This window comes from Octopus sinensis, linkage group LG7, assembly GCF_006345805.1.
Source record: "Octopus sinensis linkage group LG7, ASM634580v1, whole genome shotgun sequence".
Classification (NCBI taxonomy): domain Eukaryota; kingdom Metazoa; phylum Mollusca; class Cephalopoda; order Octopoda; family Octopodidae; genus Octopus; species Octopus sinensis.
In genome coordinates, this window is record NC_043003.1 from 86215541 (window position 1) to 86231665 (window position 16125).

At 41.0% G+C, this 16125-nt stretch overlaps 1 protein-coding gene across 1 annotated transcript in view; it reads right to left on the reverse strand.

Moving 5' to 3' along the window:
* The window catches only part of LOC115214450 (leucine-rich repeat-containing G-protein coupled receptor 5-like), a 524866-nt gene that overhangs the window by 437798 nt on the left and 70943 nt on the right, over positions 1 to 16125 (reverse strand). The gene's annotated exons all lie outside the window — the stretch shown is intronic.

Consider the following 16125-nt stretch of genomic DNA (forward strand, 5'->3'; position numbering starts at 1 on the left):
TAAATATCTAATTTGTCATTTACGTATAGCAATAACATTATTTCTTTTTAATTATTTTATCAAAACCTGAACTTATGCTACTCGTTTGTGCTCATCATTTGATATGTCTTTGTCGCACGTATTTAGTTCACTTGAAATAGAACTATTCCTATGTTTTCTTTTCAAATGTTTAAGAGTTCCTTGTTCCTATGTCAGTCTTGGTTTTCTTTATGAATTTCACCATAGGAATTCTTTCTCAATCCTTTTAAGGCGGCTGCCTGGCAGAAACGTTAGCACGCCGAGCGAAATGCTTAGCGGTATTTCGTCTGCCGCTACGTTCTGAGTTCAAATTCCGCCGAGGTTGACTTTGCCTTTATCCTTTCGGGTTCGATTAAATAAGTACCAGTTACGCACTGGGGTCGATATAATCGACTTAATCCGTTTGTCTGTCCTTGTATGTCCTCTCTGTATTTAGCCCCTTGTATGTAGTAAAGAAATAGGTATTTCGTCTGCCGCTACGTTCTGAGTTCAAATTCCGCCGAGGTCGACTTTGTCTTTCATAATTTCGGGGTTGATAAATTAAGTCCAAGCTGCGTGCTGGGGTCGATCTAATCGACTGCCCCCGTCAAAAAAAAATTCGGGCCTTGTGCCTAGAGTAGAAAAGAATATGACTTATGAAATAATCTCTCTTTGCTCTCGTTACTAAAATGGACTCTGCTTTACGCAGATAGTTGGTCTCTTATTCAGATACCACCGATTAGTTCTACCGACACCTCTGGTCATTCATGTTGCTTTCACGCCCGACCCAGTACTTACAATTATGCCTACTTCTTTCCCAGCAGAAGATCGTCCTTTTCAAATCTCTCTACTCTACGGGTTGACTTCCAACACTTTAAAGAGAATAAATAATTGCATCAGTTTCACCGGCCTAGATGTGTCTACAAGTGTCATAGGCACCGGCTCAACCTCCAGACTCAGTAAGAAGAACAAAACATATGCCATCGATACGTTTTAATTAAATAGAGTTCCACAGAACAAAACTGAATAAGACATATGCGTGTAATAATTTACACGTTCATATATACTCGAATAGGGAAGGAACCTCCGCGGAGGAAATAGTCTCGGGAGAAACTGCGGCTACATCCGCAATGAGAGGTCTTTCCATGTCTGAATGTACACAAGCAAGCTAAATACGAATGTACAATCATATATATTATTGATTGCAGCTTCATGTAAGTTCAATTAATTAGTTCCAACCTGAATGAGCCTGACGCTCATAAAGGACTTCCGTTCATAAAGGGCTGTGAAAGCTGATTTCGTCTGCGTGACTGATAAAACGTAATGGTACGGACACACATGAGACTTAATTTTCGATGGCGTTATTCGTTCATATGTTGTGTGTGAGAAAAAAGTTTCTTCCGAAGCGATAACCGCAGAAAAGTATCTTCCTATGTTGGAATGTATTAAATGTATTAAATATGTATAAATATGATTGTGCACACACATATATATATATGTTTAAAATTATGATATAGATAAGATCTTCTAATATTTTGCGTAAAAGATATATTTCGCAGCGCAAATATTCATCTAATATTTTTCGATGTTGGTATTGTGTTGGGTTTGCAAAGAACCAGGTAATATTATCTCCACGGTAGTAACAAAATGGCGCAAAAATTTGTCTTCAAGTACAGAAGCAGTAACCTACGATCTATGTTTCCTTGAATCTGTAGCTTTTGTAGCAATATATATAGGATAGATCGTTCGCCACTACACACACTTTTTCTCTCCTTGTTTTTTTTTCTGTGTCCCTTTCTGTAGAAGAGCGTAGGCTCGAAACGTAAAAGACTTTTTCTATTCCTGAGCGTTATACTAATACATCTGTTTGTTTTGTACACCACCTGTCTTCGTCTTTTGTTTTTTTCGTAAACTCTCCCTATATATATATATATATATTATATATATATATATATATATATATATATATATATACATACATATATACATATACGCATACACATACATACATACATATGCATACATTTATGTATGTATGAATGTATGCATGTATACACAAGTCTGCAATTACGTTACTATATTGGAACCACTGTCATATTAATAGTGATGTGAATATAAATATGAGAAGAAATTTACATTATAATGATAAATAAAAAACGAAAGAATAGGTAAAAGAAAAAAATTAATGTTAAATGAGAAAAGTAGCGCAAGGATAGTTGAGAAAGTTTAGGATGTTTAACGAAGTAATGGTGTCTCTAAAAGGAGCAAATGAGAATTCAAAAATACACACATACAAGCACATACACACACATACAAACACTCACGCGGGCGGGCGCATGCACAGACATACAGTAAAAGACAGGGAATGTATAATTATAAAAATCTCGGAAGAAAATAGGAAGTTTCTCAGGAGAAATAGGCTAAGAATATTAAATTTCATGTCTATTTACCAATTACTACGCTAGTTCATAAGAAAAGTTAGACGAAGATTGGTTTCACAGAAAGATTTGATGGTGAGAATCCCGCACACATGAAGGAATAATTGGAATGTTGAACTATATTGAACTATCTATACAACAACTTTTTGAATCTGGAATCCTGGTTCGAGTCTGATTTACATAATTTCAGACTTTGATAAAATATATATAGTTCCCAAATGTCTGTCTGTCTGTCTGTCTGTCTGTCTGTCTGTCTGTCTGTCTGTCTGTCTGTCTGTCTATCTATCTATCTATCTATCTATCTATCTATCTATCTATCAATATTATATGTAGATTAATATTGCACTGTTAATCTACAAATAAATACAACGGAGCACCGGCCAGTGACCACTTGTTCTCGCTGTTCTATACTCCTGTGTGTGTGTGTGTATGTGTGTGTGTGTGTGTATGTGTATGTGTGTGTATGTGTATGTGTTTGTGTTTGTGTGTGTGCGTTTGTGTGTATACGTTTAGATGTATATACATGTATATACTTGTAGATATCTGCATTCCTCTAGAATGCTTACGTATAATGGAATTATCACTTCGGTTAGAATGCGTGGTTTCATAATACCGTTGCCTGGCAACAAACTATTTTGATATTCGAATTATTGTTGAAATTGTTTTATGGTGAACTGTGAACATTTTGCTAGAGTTTGCTATTTCTGTTACGGTTTATTATAAATTTCCTTTCTCGTCTCTTCATTTTCGAAATCGCGCTAGATTTACGTGTTCTTATTGTTGCTTAGGTTCTAGCTCGACCTTATTCAAGCAAATATATGACATAAGCATTCAAATAACTATAGATATGTGATTTTATCTATTAGCTGCCGGTTTTGATTCTTAGTCTTTCGTTCTCCTTTTCATCTTCATTATTATCATTTGTTTTTGTGGAGTAATGTCAACATTGCTACGTAGAAGTCATTCCTTTCAGCCCATTAAGAAATGTTTTATTTTGAATTTTTCTTTTCTATTTATTTTTAGAGATTTTGTTGTTTTAACCTTTTCCATTTTCTGCGACACTTTGTGCACATTCCACTGCAACCATTAGCTATTTCACGTCATACAATAATGGAATAGTGCTAAAGGTTGGTAATGTTATAGGGCTGTGTTTACTCCCTTGCTTCAGATATTAGATGTTTTTTATAAATATTCCCAACGTTTCGACTGATGCACAAGAGGGTCATGTGAAACCTGGGGACTATGACTAAATGACACGCGTAACGAATAGATGTGTATCAAGCGATCCGCTTCTTTAAAAAGGTTGCAGTTTCTGCGTTAGAAACTGAGAATTATTGCTCTTGTTGCTGCTTCTTTGTTTCCTGGTTTAGTATTTCTAGTCCTTCAAAGAAAAAGTATGACATTGTTCTTATGGCAAATGTGGAAGCAACTAATGCGTTTTTGCCTTGTACCATTAATCTTGTCTTTTGTCACGCCGCCCTCAACTGTACACAGTTCTTGTATGGTTGTGCGGCCTTCGAGTGTCATTGAGACGCTCCTTCATTGCTTATCATCTCTCATTAGCCTTGCTTTAACTACACACCCATATTTCTTTACAAAAAGTGACAAAGAGCCACGGACCCACAGTGATTCTAATAGCTCTTATCGTAATTATTGTATTTCTTTTGCTCTATATACTGGGGTACAAGTGTAAGAGCGGAGATATCTGTAACAATTTCGGTCGGTATTTTGCTTGAATCGCCCGTTTTAAAAGTGAAGCAGAAAATGCTAAAATTTTTCCTTTTACGGTTGAGAGGCATTCTCCCGAGTGTTTGTTGTAGTTGTTATCTTAAAAACAAATACAACAGTGCCATCTCTTCTATATAATTGACATTTAATCTTTTTATTATTCCCTCTTGTAGGGGATCTTGCAGCAAAAGAATACTACTTCTACGAAATTATTCCAGCTATGTTTTCCTTGCAATCATGGTTATTGTAAAAATTCAAATTCAGTTTATTCTAATTGTCTTAGAATAAAGACAAAGTTAAATATAATACAACCAGCACGTGAGAGATTTAAGCTACCTGAATTTGTGCGAGTGCCGCAATCGTTATTATCTATGTAAATCTTCTGAATTATTGCTAAACACTTTGGAATATTTTCCTATTATTTGTTCATTAAAATGTAATGAATTATTTTCGTTCATAAAAATGTAATTTTTTCTTAATTTTATTCATTAAGTTTGATATTTTGCGTTGGCGTTGCTTTCTTCGTTTGCCTGCTGTTAGAATATTTGGTTGTATAATATGTTTATACCTATTAACACTTTGAATGTAGTACAGCTAAGCGAATAAGATAAACAAATTAAGCGCAAGTTTTCGTCTAGTAATTATAATCTTTCAAGCAAGTACTCCAAAGAAAAGGCTATGAATTTGGTTGAGCAGCGGAGTGAAATAAATACATGGACGCCAGTAAAATAATAATAATAATAATAATAATAATAATAATAATAATAATAATATAATAATAATAATAATAATAATAATAATAATAATAATAAATAATAATAATAATAATAATAATAATAATAATAATATAATAATAATAATGATAATAATAATAATAATAATAATAATAATAATAATAATAATAATAATAATAATAATAATAATAATATTCCTTACTACTATAGGTACAAGGCCTGAAATTTTGGGGGAGGGGGAAGGGCAAATATTCCTTTCAATAACAGAGGTTTGCTTGTCAGTTGTTTGACCTTAATAATAATAATAGTGATAATAATAATAATAATAATAATAATAATAATAATAATAATAATAATAATAATAATAATAATAATAATATGTCGTTGTGGAATACGAATCTCCAATTATACCACTCTAATGGAGTACTTGCCTCAGAAAATATAAACATCAACTGTGGAATTTTTCAAGGTGACTCACTTTCACCTTTAATATTCTGCATAGCCCTAATACCCCTTACAAGTGAATTAAACAGAACAGGGTATGGGTATAAAATTGCCAATAAAAAAATAAGCATCTATTTTATATGGATGACTTAAAACTTTATGGTAAAGACAATAATGAACTTGAAGGCCTATTGCGCACCGTGAAAGCATTCAGCGATGACATCGGGATGGAGTTTGGACTTGAGAAGTGTGCCAAGGCCACTTTCCAGAAAGGGAAAGTGAAGACCACAAATTCAGTCGTGTTAGATGTTGACACAGTCATAAGAGAGCTTGAGCAAGAACAAACATACAAATATTTAGGGATAAATGAAGGCTCTGGTATTCAGCATGCAAGCATGAAAGAGAAAATCAGGAAGGAATGTTATAGGAGAGTTCGTGCAGTCCTGAAATCTGAACTAAATGCACGTAACAAGGTGTTAGCTATAAATTCCTTAGCAGTTCCAGTTGTTACTTATAGATACAATGTGTTGAACTGGAATATGAGTGAAGTAAAGAATATAGATAGAAAAATACGCAAGCTGCTGAGTTGTAATAGGATGCACCACCCAAAGGCAGACGTAGATCGCCTTTACCTTCCCAGAGCCCAAGGAGGTCGAGGCCTGATCCAATTTGAACTAGCTTACAAAACAACCACAAATGGACTGGCCAAATATCTCGAAATATCGAATGACTGGATGCTAAAGCTCGTGGAAAATCACGAGAGACGAAAGAAGCTTCATTCTATCATAAAGGAAAGCAAAAAATTTGCTATTGATCTCGTGCAGGATACCCAAACTGAACAACCCGAGGGAAGTACGGCAACTATTGTTGCAAAGAAGGTGAAAATGATAGCAATGAAAAAAGCGCACGAGCAATTGGCTGATAGGTGGGAGGAGAAACCTCTGCACGGCAAATATGTGACCCGCAGCAAACAAGCTGATGTTGACCAGAAGCGAACCCATCAGTGGCTACGGAGCTCAGGGCTAAAAGCAGAGAGCGAAGGTTTCATCCTGGCTGCTTAAGATCAAAGCCTATTAACCCGGAACTACCAGGCCATTTTGATGAAAAATGGAGCAGACCCAAAATGCCGATTCTGCAACGACATGATTGAAACAGTGGACCACCTAATCTCTGGATGTAAAGTCTTAGCACCAGTGGAGTATAAATTAAGACATGACAGAGTTGGCCAATATCTCCACTGGCTAATAAGTCGGTATTACAATATCAAAACTGCCGACAAGTGGTATAATCACCACCCTGAGGCTGTAACTGAAGGAGAAAATGTAACCATTCTGTGGGACTTTCCAGTACATACAGACCGAACCATCAAGGCCAATAAACCAGATATTGTTGTGAAAGACCAAAACAATAAAGTTTGCTTATTGATCGACATGAGCATCCCCTGTGATCATAATATCTCAGCGAAAGAGTTTGACAAGCTCAGAAAATATAAAGACCTACTCATTGAAATTGAGAAAATGTGGCATCTCAAGGCGGTTACAATACCAGTGATCGTAGGAGCACTAGGAATGATCAAGAAGGGAACCGAAAATTATATGAGAATGATCCCTGGCTTACCATCCCTGCAAGAAGTGCAAAAGATTGTCTTAACTGGTACATCACACGTATTGAGAAGAGCATTGTCGATGTGAGAACTGTTGCTGCTCATGTATTTTAATTTAACTTTAAAAAAAAAAAAAAATGAACGAACTACTGAGTTTGGTTTAATGGCCTACCAAAGTATACTATGAGTTTCTTTGCCCTAGGAGTCGGGAAGACACTCGGCAAGAAATGGAAGCAAATTTGAAAGAAGAAAAAAAAAGTAACAATAATAATAATAATAATAATAATAATAATAATAATAATGCTGATGACGACGACGATGATGATGATAATGAACGGAAGCTTTCGTGCAATGAGTGATGTCGACAGATTACACGTATCCAGAAAGAAAGGAGGAAGAGGACTTGTTTGTTGTGAAGATATGTGGGAGCTTTACCAGCCAACGCAGAAAGAATATATGCGGCGCCATGATAGCGTAGTAAAAATTGTTCATTGGGAGCTTTGAGAAAAATACGGTCTTGAAAAGGCTAGTCGGTGGTATGAGTAAATAACAGAAGGCTTTATAAAAGATGATGATGCTAAGATTTTATGGGACTTTATGTTACAATGTGACCGTGAAATTGAACATCGCAATGCAGATATGTTGGTGGTTAACAAAGTTACCAAACTATGCTTGATTCTATATGTGGCTTGACAATAAGGTTTGTGATAAAGAATTTAAGAACATTGAGAGGAACGAACTCCTAGCATGGGATGTAAAATATTTGTGGGCAATACTTTGTTCCCAGATGTTTTCGGGCATTTGATACTGTGAGTACCAAAATTCAAAGTCATTTTAAAACAATCAAGGGAAACATCAGGGTGGGGCACTTACAGAAAACATTACTTGGAACTGATAGAATATTTAGAAAAGTAGTTGACAACTGAAAGCCCGCTGGCTGTGAATAGCTGGCACCGGTATTTCCCCACCGGCAACAAATGCTGGTGACAGATGGAATAATAATAATAATAATAATAATAATAATAATAATAATAATGATAATAATAGTAGTAGTAGTAGTAGTAGTAATAATAATAATAATAATAATAATAATATTGATAATAATTGTAGTAGTAGTAGTAGTAATAATAATAATAATAATAATAGTAGTAGTAGTAGTAATAATAATAATAATAATAATGATAATAATATAGTAGTAGTAGTAGTAGTAGTAATAATAATAATAATAATAATAATGATAATATAGTAGTAGTAGTAGTAGTAATAATAATAATAATAATGATAATGATAATAATAGTAGTAGTAGTAGTACTAATAATAATAATAATAATAATAATAATGATAATAATAGTAGTAGTAGTAAATAATAATAATAATAATAATAATAATAATAATAATAATAATAATAATAATAATCAATTCTTTTTTATTGGCCACAAGGGCTGACACGCATGATTACATAAAGGGACAAGACAGGACGAAAGATTACAAAGGGTTTTGCCGTTTTTTAAAAACATCGAGTAAAAATCTTTATAACAACTTATAAAATTCAACAATGAAAAACTCCCAAAAGGGGGAGACGTTTCGAAAGTTCCTGGTGGAAAAACCCTACAAAAGCCAACGGGAGCCTGGTCAAAAAAAAGGGGGTGTAGAGAGTCCCCTTTCTTCTCCTTTTACATTACCTTTTTCTTTGAAATCACAGGCGAAACCTGAGAACTGGTCCATTTATACAGGCCAGTCTCGCACAATTCACCCACCTTTCATAAAACTTGCTATCGGACAGCACTTTCCTCTCTAACCTCATCTTCCTTTTCAAGTGAAACTTGAAAAAGTTGATGAGGCCTTGACCAAAGAGGAAAGTGTCTGTCTTTAGCCCTTTCAAACGAGTCCACCACACGACCTCTTTCGCCACAGCCACTAGGCACAAGAAAACGGCCTCGCCCTCCTGTGTTAAAGGAGGTCGGCGGGGCAATCTTCACTATGGATTCGGCCGATAGTCGGATCCGTCCTACACGTGACAGTAGCTGTTCGACAAAACCCATATTTCAGCAATACTCGGGCACTGAACGAGTGCGTGCAGAACGGTTTCGTCGTCCTGGCAACACCTCGGGCAGGGGCTCGGCTGACGGCACTTCCGTGCCGGTAGAGTTTATCTCGAACAGGCAGAGCCCCTCGGTAGCACTGCCAAGCGAGAGACCTCTGGAAATTATCCATCGGCCCCGGCCCGAAAGTCCTCCCGAACAGACCGCACAGTTCGTCATCTTCAACGCCTAGAGTTTCCCCGAGAACGTCGTCGCATTTTTCCTCCACTAACCCTCTATAGAACGCTAGAGTGGAGCTGTAACCGACCGCATTGCCCGCCTGGCGGAGGGCGGAGAGGGCTTGACGGCACTCGAGGTGCCAAGCGCCCTTTCTCGGTCTACGTTTGATCCAGGTCTGCAGTTCCGTCAAAGAGACGAGCTGCGGAAAATCGCGTCTGACAAAAGACGACCACACCTGTTCACCGTCTAGGAAGCGCTTGAGATGCCGCAGCCTGAGCGCATGTCTGCGCAACAGCAACCACGGCATTCCAAGGCCTCCGTTCAGCGGTCGTTGACAGCAGATGGATCGCCTGACCAGTGGCACCTGACCCTTCCACAAAAAGTCGAAGAGCAGACGTACCAGCTTGGCCAACCAGCGGTCGGGACAAGGGACGACGGTCAAGCGGTAATAGATGACGGATGCGATGTACGCATTCGCCACCTCCGCTCGACCTTTCAGGGACAGCTTCCTCTCGGCCCATTTCTGGGTGAGACGTGCCACCCTGCTCGTCACCTCTTCCCAGTTCTTATCCACCTGGAGGTCCGGACCGAACCAGACCCCGAGCAGTTTAACGGGTCCGTCTGTCCAGCGCCCTACGACGCTGTTGGACGGCATGGGCTTGCCTCTCCAGGTGCCCAGTTGCAAGCCCACAGACTTTTCCGCGTTAATCTTTGCCCCTGTCACCGCTTCGTACTGGTTTAGCGTCTCGCCAATCAGGCTAATGTGCCTGTGGCTCGACACCACCACGGTGACGTCGTCGGCATAAGCAGACACGCTGTTTCCGCCTCCTAGATCGCGCGGGATACCCCTCAAAGCCTCCAACTTGCGCAGTAATGGCTCGAGAGTCAAAATGTACAAGAGGGAGGAGAGAGGGCATCCTTGGCGGACCGAACGCGAGATGTCGAACGGTTCCGAAAGGTGACCGTTCACCCGTATCACTGAGCAGATGTTGCTGTATAAAGCAGCGATCCACCCGCGGAAGACTGGACCGAAGCCGGCTGCCCTGAGGACAGCTGCCAGGTACCGATGGTCGACCCTATCGAAGGCTTTACTCTGATCCAAGTTGATCAAAGCCCCACCCGCGCCAGCGTCGTTACCACCCTCTCTATGATGTAGCGCATGAGATGGAGGTTGTCGTGTATCGACCTGGTCGGCACGGCGCATGTCTGCGTCTCGCCGACCAGCTTGTCCACGACAAGCGCCAATCTCTTGGCTAGCACCTTGGCCAAAATCTTCAACTCTGCATTGAGCAGAGTGATGGGCCGGAAATTCCCTATAACGTCCCCCTTGTTTGGGTCCTTCTTTAGCAAAGCCACCACCCCTCGACAGACAAAAGCAGGAATTCTCCCGTTTTGCTGCCAGTTGCAGTAGACGTTTGCCAACAGGTCCGCAAACAAGTCTGGCATTGAAAAGTAAAGCTCGTAGGGCAGACCATCCAAACCCGGCGATCTACCTCTCGTGCAACTCTTCATCGCTTCCTGTACTTCCCAGGCAGATATCGGTCCTTCGCAGCACTCTGCCTCGCTGTCCGAGAGTTGCGGCAGTCCGTCCAGGTACACACCGAAGTCTGTACCGTTGGTGTCCGTTCCACCGCTCGTCCCAAACAGTTGACAAAGTGCCGCTGAAGCACCGTACACATCTGCTTCGGTTGGGTAACCTCGCGCCCGTTCTGGTCCACCAAAGACCGAATGGTTGCTCTGTTGCCTCGCTTCGCCTCCGCCACGCGGGCCCATCGAGCGGCTCTAGTCCCCTCCCCGCTTAGCGAACGTGCCTTAGCTCTGACAACGCAGCCTTCGTGTTTGGCGTCGAAGTGTTGGTCGAGGGCCAACCTTGCCGCCAACACGTCGGTCGCGATGCCAGTGTCAACAGCCTCGTCTAGTTTCTTAACTAAATCCCGCTCTCTCTTCCTACGTTCAATAGCTAGAGTCTTACTATACCTAATCGACTCTACTCTAATTGCTCTCTTGAGGGCAAACCACCAGTTGTTGTTGATGATTGTCCCCGTGAGCGCCCGCTTAACTAGTAAACTAATCCGGTCTCTGTAAGCTTTGCACGCCGTTAACGACGCGTTCAGCTTCCAGTAGCCGGGTCCCTGTCTATGTAGCCTATCTAAGTCGACCGTACAGATCACTAATTTGTGGTCCGTATATTCGACTAGGTGGAATTGTGGACACCCTACGCTGTCCTTATCCGCTGGCCTACAAAACACTCTATCTAAGTACAATCTAGACGACCCGATGCGGTTTGTCCAAGTCCACATTGGCACATTCGGGTTGTCTAGTCGAAACCTGTCGGACAGCTGAAAGCGGCCGAGTAGGTTGGCGAGGCTCTTGCACCCTCCCCCTCTCCTATCAGACGCTCCCCTGCCCACCCGATCGAAACGTTCGTCTAAGACAGCGTTCCAATCCCCAACTAGTACTAGAGTGCGTGACGTTCCCAGGAAAACTTCCAGACGTTTGAAATAATCCGACTGCCCTGCTCCTGTCGGAGCGTAGGCAGCCAGCAGTCTGAAAGCACCGCCGTCACTACCGTCGACGTCGAGGACCACCAACTTACCTTCCGGATCCAAGAAGACTGTCCTTATTTTCAGGTCCAGGCCCTTCCGAAACAACACCGCAGTACCACCACCGCCCGCTCCCGGCTGACACGGAGATAGAAATATCTCGTATCCGCCGAAAAGGGCTGCGAGTTCCTGCGGGTCGGAGAGCCTGGTTTCACTGATGGCTGCTACATCCACATCATGAAACCTCAGGTCGTTTAACAGGTGACCCTGGTTCCAAGGTGACCCGAGGCCTCTCACATTCTAAGATTTGCCATGTTTCAAAAGTTAGGGGGAAAAAAAGGAGAAAAAAGGCTCTACTTACTGTTGTTGGTGGTGGGGGTGGCTCCCTTGTGCTTTTGCACGGGTGCTTCAATAATATTTTTGTAAAGTTTCTGAGAGAAACTTTTCCCTAACGATCCCACATCGTTAGGGAATATTTGTTTTATTTCGTTGTAAACTGTTTTGTTTATTTTTTTGTGAGAATGTGTGCTGGTGGTGTGTTGTGTGTAGGTATTATGAAATCTGTAATGTTTGTGCTTGTTTTGTTTTTCAAATACTCAACCAGTTCCTGGTTTCTTGTATTCACTGCTGTAATCATGTCTGTAATTGTGTCTGTGTTTGGGTGTCTGGTAGTGGCAGTAGTGGTGTCGAAAGTGTTGTTGTTGTTTGTGTTGTGAGTGTGTGTTGTTGTTGATGTGTTGTTGATGTTGGGAAGTACTATTTGTTCGTGTTTCCCCTGTAAATCTTTTTGTTTTTCCTCCTTTTCTTTTTTGGAGGCACTATGTTCCATTCTCCTTTGTTGGAATCAGAGCTCGCACAATCCGAGATCTCTTCATCCGGCAAAGGAATGGTTGAGGGGTCTGCTTCAGTAGCAGGACGAAAAGTTTTTGGTTCCGCCGGTATCGGTGGTGCCGCTGCTCCTGTTACTGTTGATGTCGCTGCTGTCGACCTTCGAGGTACTGGTGTCGGTGTTGGTTTGGTGGTGGTTGTCGGTGTTGGTTGGTGGTGGTTGTTGTTGTGGAGGTGGTGTTGTTCGTCTTGGTGCTGGTGTTGGTGATGGTGTTGGTGGTGTGGAAGCCTTTGGTGTTTCTTGCTGTTTTTGTTGTTTCTGTTGTTGTTGCTTGTGTTGTTGTTGTTGTTGTTGTTATTGTTGTTGCTGCTGCCTCTTGCTGAAAGCCTCCATCCTCTTTTTGTGAATGGGACAGTCCCTCTTTAAGTGGCTTTCGCTGCTGCAGAGAAAACATTTTGGCTTTCGCCCCTCCACAGCAACGTTTAGCCTGGTGGCGTCCGGCAAACTTACGAAATCAGGGACTTTACTTATATTGTCTTGCTGAATTTGCGCAAGAAGCAGCACTCCCATCCCCAACCAGTTTTTCGCCATCACTCTCCTGACATCTAGAATGGTGGTAGTGTCCTCTATATCATAGAGGACAGCTGCCACCAGCCATGACATATCTAGCTCAGGGGGGGCGAGGTCGATTTTTATTTTGTTACTCTTCGCCGAGGTGGGTCGGAACTAGTAACAAATTCTCAGTTTGCAAGGGCGAAATGGCGTTCGCCCTTGCAAGCTCCTCTGTTGGGAAGCGAACCTCCACGGTTCCAAAACGCTTCCCCTTGGTTACGTAGCTCTTTTGGGCCCAAATGGGCTTTAGAGCTATCTCCAACTGTTGGGGTGTGGCATTTGTTATTCTTTTTAGTTTTCTGTCGAAAACTTTGTAAATTATTGTTTTCTTGTTGGTGCTTTCAATCACCTCTTGTGGAGTATTGAGGAAGATGCCATTGCCATCCTTCCTCAACAACTCCTTCGCTCTTTTCACATCTTCTAGAGTTATCTTAACTTCCTCCGAAATTTGCTTCGCAGCAGAAGCAAAATTGTTGGAAGTTTTTTCTTTTATCTCCGTGTCAATGTTTGTGATGATTTTTGTATGTTTTTTTTCCTCCTCCTTCCGTACCAAAGCATTGGGTGAAGGCAGAGGGGGAAAATCGAGAATTACGTCGAACGCGACGTCCTGGCTTGCATTCTCCTTTTGAACCGAGCGCGTGCTCTCCGGTTCGGAAGGAGGATCTTTGTTGCCTTTTAAGGCGTGAAGTGGGTGTTTTGGACGAGTTGTGTGTGTTTGCGGAGGGAATGTATCTTGAAGGAAGGAACAGCCAACTGTTCGCTTCATAGCCATGTTTTTTTGTTGTAATATTCAAAATGTTGAAAAATGTCAAATGTTCAAAATTTTAAAACGTAATTTCACCCCGAATGGGGCAAAATTTCGCCCAACCGACGAGCTCCGCAAGAAGCCGGTCGGTTTGGCTACAAAAATATTAAAAAATATTCAAACCTATCAATAGATTTCCAATGAAATTGGTGTCAAATTCACGGAGCTGATTCACGTACGTCCATCGGCGTCGGAAGGAATAATAATAATAATAATAATAATAATAATAATAATAATAATAATAATAAATGCCCTGATGCAGTACCAGGCAGTGGCGCTCATGGCTTCTGATCTTAACTGATTGGAAGTGTTATCATGTACATTGTTTTGTCTTGGTATAAAAGATGGGCTACAGCAAATATTCTGCTCAATACCACAGATTTGCTTGTCAGTTGTTTGACCATAACCAATTGAGCATGTCCCTTAGTGGCTGACGATATGTACATCTCTGATCACGAGCAGAAGTAGTGGGGGAGCATCATAGCTTTGTGTTGAGAAGGATTCTTTGGGGTTTGAATAATTCACCTCTGGAAACATAGGTGTTTCGTTCAACGTCCTTAAACAACCCTTATTCAGGGACCTTTTGAGCGGGATGGGCTACTCGATCTGAAGAAAATTCTAACTGGGCTCCACCTGCAAGGTCATGTGCTGTTTATCTTGATATGAGATCACCATGTCGCGCACATATGGTTGTGATGCATGTGCCTGGTGTACCCTTATCAGACGGGTAGTCATGATGGGTATACTGGGCTTCGAATATTTTACCCCAGTGTCACTTTGATGGCATGCTCTGCTCGCTCACTCAATAATAATAATAATAATAGTAGTAGTAGTAGTAGTAGTAGTAGTAGTAGTAGTAGTAGTAGTAGTAGTAGTAGTAGTAGTAGTAGTATTAATAATAATAATAATAGTAGCAGCAGTAGTAGTAGTAGTAGCAGCAGTAGTAGTAGTAGTAGTAGTAGTAGTAGTAGTAATAATAATAATAATAATAACCCTTACTACTAGGAATACAAGGCCTGAAATGGGCAACTGGAAGGCCCCGGGACCAGATAGATTCCATGGCTACTGGATCAAAAGATTTGGTGAATGTCATGCACGAATAGCTGCGCAACTCAACACCTTGTTAAATACCGACCAAGTAACACCAGAGTGGTTGACATTGGATAGGACAGTGCTGTGCTTGAAAAACATCAAAAGAGGCAACACGGTAGACAATTACAGGCAGATATCCTGTTTGACTCTTATGTGGAAATTATTGATTGGAATGTACAAACATCTGGAAAAAATGGAATCCTGCAACATGAGTAGAAGGGTTGCAAGCATAAGTGCAGTGATACCAAGGATCAACTCCTGATGGACAAAACTGTACTTAGAGACTGTAAGAGGAGGAAAAGTAGCTTAGCCTTGTCATGGATTGACTATTGTAAGGTGTATGATATGATCCCTCATATATCTTGGATAATGGAATGTATGAACCTATTTGGTATTGCATCGAATGTTGAGCGATTGCTTGGAAAAAGTATGGTGAATTGGAGGACCAAGAAAAAGTACCAAGAAAAAGAGGGGGAAGAGGACTTATTGTTGTTCTTGTTGCTGCTGTTGATCGAACAGTCTTCGTCCCAGAGCTCGTAAGATGTGGGAGAAGTCCGAAACGTGCTCCTTTGCTATTCGTAAGACCCGCAGAAGAGAGAGCAGGTCAACACCCGACACCGAGAGCATCGACGGATGGATGAATGCGCATCCAGGCTCAGCGGTTGCGTAGGAAGTCGGGAACAAGAAACAGAAAGAAAGAGTGAGAGAAAGTTGGGGCTAAAGAGTACAACACCTCTTGCCGGAGCCTCGTATAGCTTTAGGTGTTTTCGCTCAATAAACACACACAATGCCCGGCCTGGGAATCGAAACCGCGATCCTCCGACCGCGAGTCAGCTGCTCTAAGCACTGGGTCATTGCGCCTCCTGTTGCTGCTGTTGATTCATGTGCTACTATTACTATTAGTGCTACTGCTGCTGCTATTATTAGTACATCCAAGTCACCACCACCACCACAACCACCATCACCACCACTTCTACTACTGGTTAGTCTTTTTGGAGAAGAAAACTGGAAGAATTAAAACATATACCAAAACAGCAAC